Source organism: Tenrec ecaudatus, chromosome 11 (assembly GCF_050624435.1).
Source record: "Tenrec ecaudatus isolate mTenEca1 chromosome 11, mTenEca1.hap1, whole genome shotgun sequence".
NCBI classification, from domain to species: domain Eukaryota; kingdom Metazoa; phylum Chordata; class Mammalia; order Afrosoricida; family Tenrecidae; genus Tenrec; species Tenrec ecaudatus.
The window spans coordinates 37,484,533-37,495,246 of NC_134540.1; the positions used below are offsets into that span (position 1 = coordinate 37,484,533).

At 43.9% G+C, this 10,714-nt stretch overlaps 1 non-coding gene and 1 pseudogene across 1 annotated transcript; both read right to left on the reverse strand.

Moving 5' to 3' along the window:
- Positions 1-437: 437 nt before the first annotated feature.
- On the reverse strand, positions 438-1,289 carry LOC142461682 (homeobox protein OTX2 pseudogene; annotated as a pseudogene).
- Positions 1,290-5,222: 3,933 nt separating this feature from the next.
- On the reverse strand, positions 5,223-5,355 carry LOC142462021 (small nucleolar RNA SNORA42/SNORA80 family). Its single transcript, XR_012787171.1, has one exon. It is a non-coding gene; the product is annotated as a small nucleolar RNA SNORA42/SNORA80 family (small nucleolar RNA).
- Positions 5,356-10,714: the final 5,359 nt, after the last annotated feature.

Sequence of the window (10,714 nt, forward strand, 5' to 3'; positions counted from 1 at the left end):
CTACCAGTTGGTCATGAACCGTGAATGAGCTTGGGACTGTCGGTTCCTGAGAGTCAACCAGGGATGGATTGGCTAGCACATTGGAGCCCCTCTGCTGAAGAAAGGCTACCCACGACCTCCCCTCCCCCACTCCCAACTCAGCTTGATTTGATTTTTGGTGGTGTTTGGTTGTACGTGCCTAGAACACTTTGCAAATCAGGAAAACCAATGTGCTAAAACTATGACAGGATCTTAGGGAGATTGGTCGGTCCATTTCAGGTTGCTGGTTGAATGGGTCCTCGAAGGCCCTTCGTTTTTTCCTTGTCTGCCTCCTGGAACTTCGATCTGAGCATCATCCCATCTAACTTGTTTAACCAATGCCTGGCTAAAACTGAAATGTCCAGCCCAGTACTGTATTAATATTTTTAATCACCCACAAAAAGAGTTTCAATGGATCTTCACAAAACCTGGAATTTCCACGAGGATGACTGGTCTTTGTAATCCAAGCAGTCAGCACTGAAGTTAAGCTTCCAGGAGGCTGTTTAGTCCTTATAATCCAAGCAATCGGTGGTCGAGTTAAAGCCCTGGCTTGCCGCTCCATAGCCCTGGGTGGAGACTGATTGAGATGGCTGGTGGCGGCATTGGTACCCATGGGGCTGAGTGTGGCCCCTGGTCCAGGAAGCTGGTGATGCATAGGGGTCAAATAAGATCCACAGTCCATGCCCTCAAAGTAGGAGGTTGAGCCAGCATATCCTTGACTATAACCGGAAGTCTGAGTAGAGGTCATGGGGTAGGGCCTCTGCATGCAGGAAGAGGAGGTGGACAAGGGATCTGACAGTGGAGAGATGGAAGCTGGGCTCCAGATAGACACGGGGGCACTGCTGCTGGAAATGGCGGGGACTGAGGTGCTAGAGGCGGGAGTGAACTGGCCACTTGTTCCACTTTCTGAACTCACTTCCCGAGCTGGAGACGTCTTCGTTTTGGCAGGTCTCACTTTGTCCTGACCCCCATTCTGTCGTTGCTGCTGGTGGTGGTGGCACTTGGATCTTTGGTTCTTAAAGGAAACCTGGCCCCTGGACTCCGGCAAGTTGATTTTCAGCGCCACCTCCTCCCTTATGAAGATGTCTGGATACCGGGTCTTGGCAAACAGCGCTCCCAGCACGTCCAGCTGCGCCCTGGTGAACGTGCTCCTTTCCCCGCCGCTGTTTCCGGGGGTGGCGGGGATAGCCCACCAAGGGGTGCAGCAAGTCCGAAGTGGTCAGACTCAGCCCATTGACTACGTAAGGCGGTTGCTTAAGATAAAACACCATGCTAAGCTTGTTTGCACAAAATCGGCCCAAATCTGGGGACCCAGCCGGAAGTTCTCGCTGAGTCTGGAGTGGATAGATTCAGGGTCCTTGATGGGTGGGTGTGGGGTGGTGGAGCTAGGAGTAAGGCAAACAAACAAACAGAAGTGCTGGTTTACTGCCTCCCAAGCAGCAGCTCCCCCACAGTGCACCACTAACTTAAAAGGGCCCGCGTTAGGCCTGGCAGAGACTTGTAAAGGGCTCGCAGACACCCTGCCCCAGCTGCTCTGGAACTAGAGAGGATGGAGACCTGATAAACCTGTCTTCCCCATCCCAGCTGCAAATTCCCCAAATAACATTTTTTATTGATACTAATAAAAATACTTCAACACTGAGAATAAGCAGAGTGAATCTTAGTTAACATGACTATCTTCTTTCCGTCCAGCAAGAAAAGGTACACACCCCTTCCATTTTAGGGAAAAGTGACTTCTCTTTGTTTGGGTATGAAAAGCTTGGTGAATTTAGGGATTGCTCCATTAATTAGGTTATGTTCATGCTTAACTCTTTTCATCTCACCAGTTTTGATAGCAAACAAGTGCTTAAAAAGTTCTCTTGAAGTCTTTTCTCCGCTCAAGTGAATATTGCCACATTGGTTTCTGCGGGAGGAGATCTCTCTCTCTCTCTCTGTCTGTCTCTCTGTCTGTCTCTCTCTCTCTCTCTCTCTCTCTCTCTCTCTCTCTCTCTCTCTCTCTCTCTCTCTCTCTCTCTCTCTCCCTCTCTCTCTCTCTCTCTCTCTCTCCTTCTCGTGGGTGCTGGTGTGCAGCGGTTAAGCACTTGACTGCTGAATGAAAGATTAATGGTTGCGATTATCCTGCTCCTGGCACTCTGTTTCCACAAAGACTCACCGCCTCCTCAGACGCCCTCTGGGGAAGTGCCGCTCTCCCCTGCAGGGGTGCTATGACAGGGAAACAGTTCAACAGCGATGGTTTTGCTGGGTTCTTGAGAATACACTCAGCAAAATCGACACCACCGCCGGCATCACCACACACACAGTCCTGTGACGTGGATTAGTCTTTGAGTTGTGCAACCATTGTGACCGGCCTTGTCTGTTATTCATTTCTCATTAGGATAAACTCACTCCCCCTACAGTTCCTAGATCGTCTTTTGAGTTGCTGTTGAACTAAAGAGCATATATCTGTGAAAAAGCAGCATGCTCAGGGCAGACATTGTTTACTAGTTAAGCTGAACTGTTGCTTGGTTTTAATAAGTTTTTACCCTTCTCATTCTTTGGAGACATCTGAACTATTTTTTCCCAAAACCATTTTATTAAGAGCTAATACAGACATCATTCCAGTCTACAGTTCAACGCTATCAAGCAGTGTTGTACAATCGGTACCACAATCCATTTTAAAATGTTTTCTTCCTTCTTGAAGTTCCTGATATCAGCTCCCTCATACCCCTCCATATTCCCTAAGAACCCTGGTTCTTTTTATTTCCTCTATAGATTCACCTATCCTGGGTTTCATAATACAAACAAACAAACAGAAAAACACATGAGAGAGTCGTAAGATGACTACCAACAATGACAAAATACAAGAGACAAACCCCAACATGAAAGAAAAGGAAAGATTAAAAAGCTGAACAAGCCCAAAGTATTTCCGAAGGGAGATTAAGTGTCAAGGTTTTCATCATCCATTGAGATTTATCATTTTAACATACTATAGTCATCTCTGAATTATTCTCTGTCTTTTAACCAGGTTATTCCCATCCCTCAATTATGGCTAAAGGGAAATCAGTGGAGGCGTATTCCCTATGCAGATCCTGCAACTGTATCTCAGGCTTTCGCTGTCCTCCATTCCTTCTGCACACCGGAATCTCACAATCGAAGCTCTGACACTATTCCCTCTATGGATTTGGATGATACCGTTTACCACTCTTGGATCATAGATGTTGGTGTGCTGCTTCCATGTAGACCTAGTGGCTATCTCACTTAGATGGCTGCTTGTTTGAAAACAAGGCTTAAAAACCCCAGGCAGTTCTTTCTGATAGACGGGCACCCTCTAATTTCTTCACCACATTTTGCTGTAATACTCATGTCTTCTGTGTTTCCTTCATATTGGTGAGTATCGAGCAGGACCATGTCGTAAGAATTAATTGTTCTTAGTTAGGAGCTAGAATTAAATGTGAGACCCAAATCCATTCCTGAATCTATATAATTTTTTATTTGTCTCTGGTTCACCTTAGAGACATCCTTGTTAATTTATGGTAGAGAATCTCCTTGATCATCTCCCCATATCATAAGGATCTTCTGCTTATAGTGTCATTGATTAGCCCATATTACTAATTTCAAAACACTACTGAGAGAGGGAGATCGAACAAGTCTAGGCTAACTACACATCACAAAGCATGGATTATTCACGTGTGCAGGACACATCCTTATGTGACTGGATGCTATTTGCACAATGGGAGTTGGTGGTCAGGCAAAACTTAGAATAATATTCACTGGAAATGTCAGATGTAGGTCTGCCAGAACGATACATATCTTAAGACAGCAAGCGAAGCATTGAAGCAGTAAATGTTGGTCTGCCTACCCATAGTTCAGTACTCTTGGTACATCTGGTTTCCACTTCTTCACATACTATGTAGTTTCCGTCTTATGTCCTCAGGTTACAGGTGTGTTTGAGGTAAAGCCTAGTTCACCTACTGGGGGGTCTCCGCAACTCATCCCTCAGGTATGGCCTTTGGAGCATATTGTGCATCTTGAAGGTCCAGGATTTGGCGCCCCTGTGTTCTATGCCACATGGCCTGGGTCCCCAGGATTGAACTCATTTTTTCACCAATGGACTCGTACAAGAACTTTGAAAGCATTGTAGCTATTACAATGTAGAATTTATATTTCTGAGGAAGGGGCACATAATCTTGGTGTGCTTCATTTGAAAATGATAGCTGGTAGTCTCCATTTGTTCTTTTTCCCTTTCTTTCTTCCCTAAGGAGACAGAAGAACTATTGTATTAGTCTGGATTGACTAGGGAAGCAATTACAGAGTCACTCATATGTGTGTAAGAGAGAGTTTTATAACCAAGAGTAGGAAAACATCTGTGCTCGCTTCGGCAGCACATATACTAGAAAAAAGAAAAATCCAAGCCCAGACCAGATCAAGTCTATAAGTCCAATATTAGCCCACATGTCCGATAACAAGTCCTTAAATTCCTCTTTAGACTCACACAGCACATACAATGATGCAAACGTAGGAAGATCACAGGCCAATGGGTGGAAGGTCTTATGGATCCAGTGGTGGTAGAAGTATCTCGGCACTGGCACGAGTCTCCACATGACTCCTCCAGGTCCAGGCTCTGGCTGCCATTAGTGTGTCTCCATGTAGCTTGTCAACAGGAATGTGAATGCTGAGAAAGAGTCCCACCTCCAGGGAGGAAAACAGGAGTTCCCCAAAACCTAGGAGAAGGCCATGTCCACACGGAGGCCTCATTGGCTATGGCCTGATTGCCAGGCGAGACTCCAATCCTTCGCTCAAGTTGACAGGAGAATATGCAGCTGCCACACTGATTAAATATGCAGTCAGTACTAAGGGAATGTCTTCCTAGTCTCTTGGTAAGGTGTACACTTGTTCTTGAAACAGAAACTAGGTTTGCTTCCCAAAGAAACGTGAACTTGAGAAGTTGGAAGGGATGCACTCAGTGGTTCTTAGCTGAGAGGAGCACCGCTTACTTCCCGAGGGAAGGTTGGAATGAGAAGACTGTGTTTGCAGAATTGTCTTGTTGGACAAAGACCCTGCTTGCTTTTTGTTTTGTTTGGATTTGTTTTAAATCAAGGTCTTTATAGTTTCCCCCAAATCAAAGTCAGACCTCTAAAGTTAATATTTTTACTTACTAGGATGTTTAAATTTTACTCACTTTTGAATAGTAAACACTTTACACTTTATTTTTATTATTTTTTCCCCACTGTGCAATCTGCTTCACTGCCAGAAGCCCATGGGCAAGGCCAACCAGTGATTCAGGGCTACAGTTTGGTCTGGCATGGGACACTATGAGAGGCCCATGGGGACAAGCCAGTCACAAATCCAAATCCATTCATGACATTGGTCTTTATGGGTAACATTAGGGATGTGACATGTCCTGCAATTTCCTGATCTGGACAAGACAGAAGAATCTGTCCAAAGGCCCTGAATAGATATTTTATAAAAGAGCATATACAAATGTCAACAAGCACATAAAAAGATTCTCTAAATGGTATTGTTCATTAAAATTAATAAAAAACTCTCTGTGAATGAGTCATTTCTGACTCAGAGCAACCCCACATGAGGTTTCCAAGGCTGTAAACTTTTATACGAGCAGACAGCTCCATTTCCCCCCATGTGGCTGATGGTGGGTTTGAACCATTAATCTTGCTGTTAGCAGTCCAGCACTTATCTGACCACACCACCAGGGCTCCTTGTTATTGATCATTGTGGTGACATGCTGTTGAGTCAGTTCCAACTCATAGCAGTCTCGTGTACAGCATGATGAGGTGCTGACCCAGCCTGCTCCATCCTCACAAGCATTCTGCTGTTCGAGCTTTTACCAATGTAGCCACGGGGTCAATCCATCTTGTCAAGGGCCTTCCTCTTTTTTGCTGAACTGCTACTTCACCAAGCATGATTCTCCAGGGACTAGTCTCTCCTATTAGGAAGAAGCAATTTTTCCCAACAGTTTTATTGGCATATAATTCACATATCGTACAATCCGGTAGTTCCATCACATCAAGAACAGTTGTACAATCATCACCACATGGATTGTAGAGCAACTTCTTCATCCTTGTATTCATTGTCATTAGTTCCCCATTACCCGCCACCCTCCCCTGCCATAGGAATCAGTAATCCAGTGACTGTCTGAATAGAGTCACCTATCCTGAATTTCCTATATAGAAAAACATCACAAGACAGACAAACAAAACTAACAGGAATGGCAAAGTGAAACAGATGAAAACCTCAATAGAGAAGAGAGCAGGAAATATTAAAAAGTAGAGCAAATTTAAATGGATTTTAAGGGGAAGGTGCAAATTAAAATCAAAATGCAATTCCGTTTCTTTTTTAAAAATATAATTTTATTGGGGGTTCATACAACTCTTATCACAATCCATACATACATTTATTGTGTCATCATGCACATTTGTACATTTGTTGCCATCATCGTTCTCAAAACATTTGCTTTCTTTTCTGCTTGAGCCCTTGGTATGAGCTCCTCATTTTTCCCCTCTCTCCCCACCCCCTCCCTCATTAACCATTGAATATTTATAAATTATTGTTCTTTTGTCATATCTTACACTGTCCAATGTCTCCCTTCACCCACTTTTCAGTTGACCATCTCCCAGGGAGAAAGTTACACGTAGATCCTTCTAATTGGTCCCCCCTTTCCACCCCACCCTCCCTCCACTTTCCCAGTATCACCACTCTCACTACTGGTCCTGAAGGGATCATCCGTCCTGGATTCCCTGTGTTTCCAGTTCCTATCTGTACCAGTGTACATCCTCTGGTCTAGCCAGATTTGTAAGGTAGAACTGGGATCATGACAGTGGGAGGAGGGGAGGAGGAAGCATTAGGAACTAGAGGAAAGTTGTATGTTTCATCATTGCTGTCCTGCACCCTGACTGGCTTGTCTTCTCCCCACTACCCTTCAGTAAGGGGATGTCCAGTTGCCTACAGTTGGGTCTTGAGTCCCCACTCTGCACTCCCCCTCATTCACAATGATTTGATTTTTTTGTTCTTTGATGCCTGATATGTGATCCCTTCGACACCTTGTGATCGCACGGGATGGTATGCTTCTTCCATGTGGGCTTTGTTGCTTCTGAGCTAGATGGCCGCTTGTTTACCTTCAAGCCTTGAAAACCCCAGACACTTTGTCTTTTGATAGCAATTCCATTTCATCCCCACTAGAATGGCAATGACAAAGAAAACACAGGCAAGGCAACAGATGATATCAGGTGTTGACAAGAATATGTAATGACTTAAACCCTCTTCCATTGCTGGTGGAAATGCAAAATGGAGCAGTCCCTTGGAACACAGTTTGCTGGCTCCTTAAAAAGCCAAACACAGAACCCTACAGTACCAGCAGTACCACGTAGTATCTCCCTAAATTGGAAAGCAGGAAGCCACACAGAAATGTGTGCATCAATGTTATCCACAATAGCTAGAAGATAGAATTAGAAATGCCCTGTGTGTTCATGAAGAGATGACTGAATCCACAAAGTGTGGTACAAAAGACGGAAGACTAGAGCCCTGGTGGCAGGTTAGCTTACAGGTTGGGCTGCTAACTACAAAGTCAGTGGTTTGAACCCACTGGCTCCTCTGTAAGATCCATATAGATATCCAATATATATTTATCTTAAACGCTAATAGGATGGGGGTGCGGTTGAGGAGAAAATGTGTGAAGGTAGAGCAGCTAGACTGTAAACCCAAGGAATAACGTAGATGATCAGATGCTTTACAGAGCACTCTGGCAGCAGCTTCGAGAAGCAGTTGGAGGGATCAAAGTAACGTCTGAGAAAGCGGAGATTGCTTCTGCCATTCAGGTGCATAGATGCCGAGCCTGGCCTGAGAAGGGGCAGTGGTGCTGGCAGAATGCATTCGAGAGGGACTAAGGGGGAGAATTGACAGGATTCAGAGACTGGCTTTGAAAGGAACGCATTTCTGCTTGGGTGTCTGAGTCAGTGATGTTCCTGTTCATCGAGGTGAGTTTATTGGGTGAGAGGCAGACAAGAAAGGACAGATGGTGCATTTTCTTTTGTACATGTTGAATTTTAGCATCGACTTGATGGTTGTGAGCTTGGTGGTATAGCCCGATTTCTTTCTTTCTGACTGCCAAAGGTGGGATTTCACATTACGGAGACGGTAATATGTACCAACAACTTTGCAAGAATATTTTCACATTCTCTCAATTCAGCTTGATAATGTGAGGCTAAGACAAAAACACTGGCCACCAAATTGTAGAGACTTTTATTACACAAAACTATATAAAAAGTAGCCATTACTTCCTGACATCAGCTCCATGTAGATCTTCATACGTGTGGATGCGGTGTTTCCATCTCTCTCACCTTGATGTGAAGAACTGCAAGCTCTTAGATTTATGTTACATCCAAAAGTCAGTTTTGGCGTCCCCCAGGGACTCAAGCAGTGGTCCTGATTAATGTTTATTGAGTTAACAGAACAAGAAGTCTGAAGGGGCAAGATCCAGATTGTAGGGTGGATGCATAAGGTTGCCCAATAAAATTGTCATAAGACAGCCATTGCTACCTTTAAGAATCAGCAGGGGAGGGAGGAGCGGGGAGAGAGGGGAAAAAAAGAGGACTTGATGCTAATGCTTCGAAAATGATTAGGGCAAAGCATGTACAGATGCACTTTATACAAGTGATATATGTATGGATTGTGATAACAGTTGTATGAGTCCCTAATAAAATATTTTATATATTTATTTAAAAAAAAAGAATCAGCAGGTACACAGTCATGATGAAAAATTGCCTTGGCTTTCCCCCTCACAAACGCAGTTGTCAATTTTCTGGAAACTTCTTTGCAATACAGTCCTGGGTTCACCCTGCATCCTTGGAGAATCTGTCAAGAGTACCCCTTTGGAATCCCCCCCATACTAGTCACCATCACCTTCTGAGATGACCTCTCTGCCTTGAACTTCTCCGGCCTTGAAGATCCCTTCAGAAGCTACTGCTTTGATTGGACTGTTGTTTTTTTGTGGGTGTATCCATTCTTTATTTTAAGTATTTATTTATATACTATTAGGCCATTCCTGAGGATGAGAGTCCAGATCACCCCCTTCAGAAACATAGAAGAAACTAGGTACAACTTTAAACCGGAGGCTCGTGTGCAGCCTAGGGCATCCGTGTTCACTTGGCCACACCCCTGGCTGAGGTGCCCTTGGATCAATGTCACTCAAGTTCCTGGCCAGTCAAACTCCTGCAGCAAAAGTCCCAGTCTGATGACCAAATTCCTTTGGAAATCATTCCTATTGTTGGCGAGGAGGCAGAAGCCCTGGAGGCAGTCTTGCACATTATTGGGGATCTTGGGGTTTCATTAGCAGGCTGGAAACCACAGCAGCACCTTCGAGTTCTGCAGTGGGCTCTCGATCTTTGTTTCCTTGTAGACTTCTTAATAATATTAAAATAAGTATATCAATGAGAGAACTTGTCTACAGCCATATAATGATCGCAGAGTTATTTTTAACATATTTTCTTTGAACCAACCAATACATAAATGAATCTGAACCCCAGGTAGCAATACTTTTTTTCATCTCATTTTATTGGGGGCTCTTACAGATATCATAACATTTTGTAGTTCAATCACATCAAGCAGTATTGCACAATTGCTACCACAGTCAATTTCAAAACGCTTTTTCTTCTTGAACTCTTTGATATCAGCTCCCTTTTATCCCCTCCCTCCCCTCTTTGCCCCCCATCCCAGGAACCCCCTTTTTCACCTCATTTCATACCATCCAATATATCCATTCATGTGCGAGTCTGTTGTTCACTTCCCTTGAGTTGGGTTATACAGTCATCAAATGCTATCAGCTCCCCCTCCATTCTCCTTCCCTCCCCTCCCTTCCTACTTCCCTTTCCCTCAGGGAACCATTACTCCTGCTACTGTTTCTGAAGGGTTATCTATCTTGGCTTTTATGTATGGAACAATCTTTTTTAAAAAAAAAAACCATTTTATTAGGGAGTCATACAACTCTTATCACAATCCATACATACATCAATTGTGTAAAGCACATGTGTACATTCTTTGCCCTCATCACTTTCAAAGCATTTGCTCTCCACTTAAGCTCTTTGCATCAGGTCCTCTTTTTTCCCCCCTCCCTCCCTGCTTCCCCTGAACTATCTTAATTATACAAATGAACATACACAAATCTAATATGATTAATGAGGTAATACAACAAAAAGCATAATAGTAAAGGGAAGAAGTATTAAAGACCTAGAGGTTAGTTATGTGCTTCATCAGTGCTATACTGTACCCTGGATTTATCTTCCCTTCTGTGGCCCTTCTGAGAGGGAGGGTCCAATTAAGTTGCAGGTGGGTTTTGGGTATCCACTACATCTCCACCCCTGCACATCAATTTGGTTGCTTGATTTTGAATTACTGTTCTGTTACCTTTTCCCATTGTCACCTCATGATCACACAGGCTGGTGTGCTTCTTCCATGTGGGTCTTGTTGCTTCCCAGCTAGATGGCTGCTTGTTTAACTACAAGCCTATAAGACCCCAAACACTGTATCTTTTAATAGCCGGGCACCATCAGTTATCTTCACCACATTTGCTTATGCACCCATTTTGTCTTCAGTGATTGTTTCAGGAAGGTGAGTATCATACAGGGCCACATTATTAGAACAAACCATTCTTACTGAGGTAATATTTAAGTAGAGTCCTGAAGTCCATCTGCTTCCTTATTACACT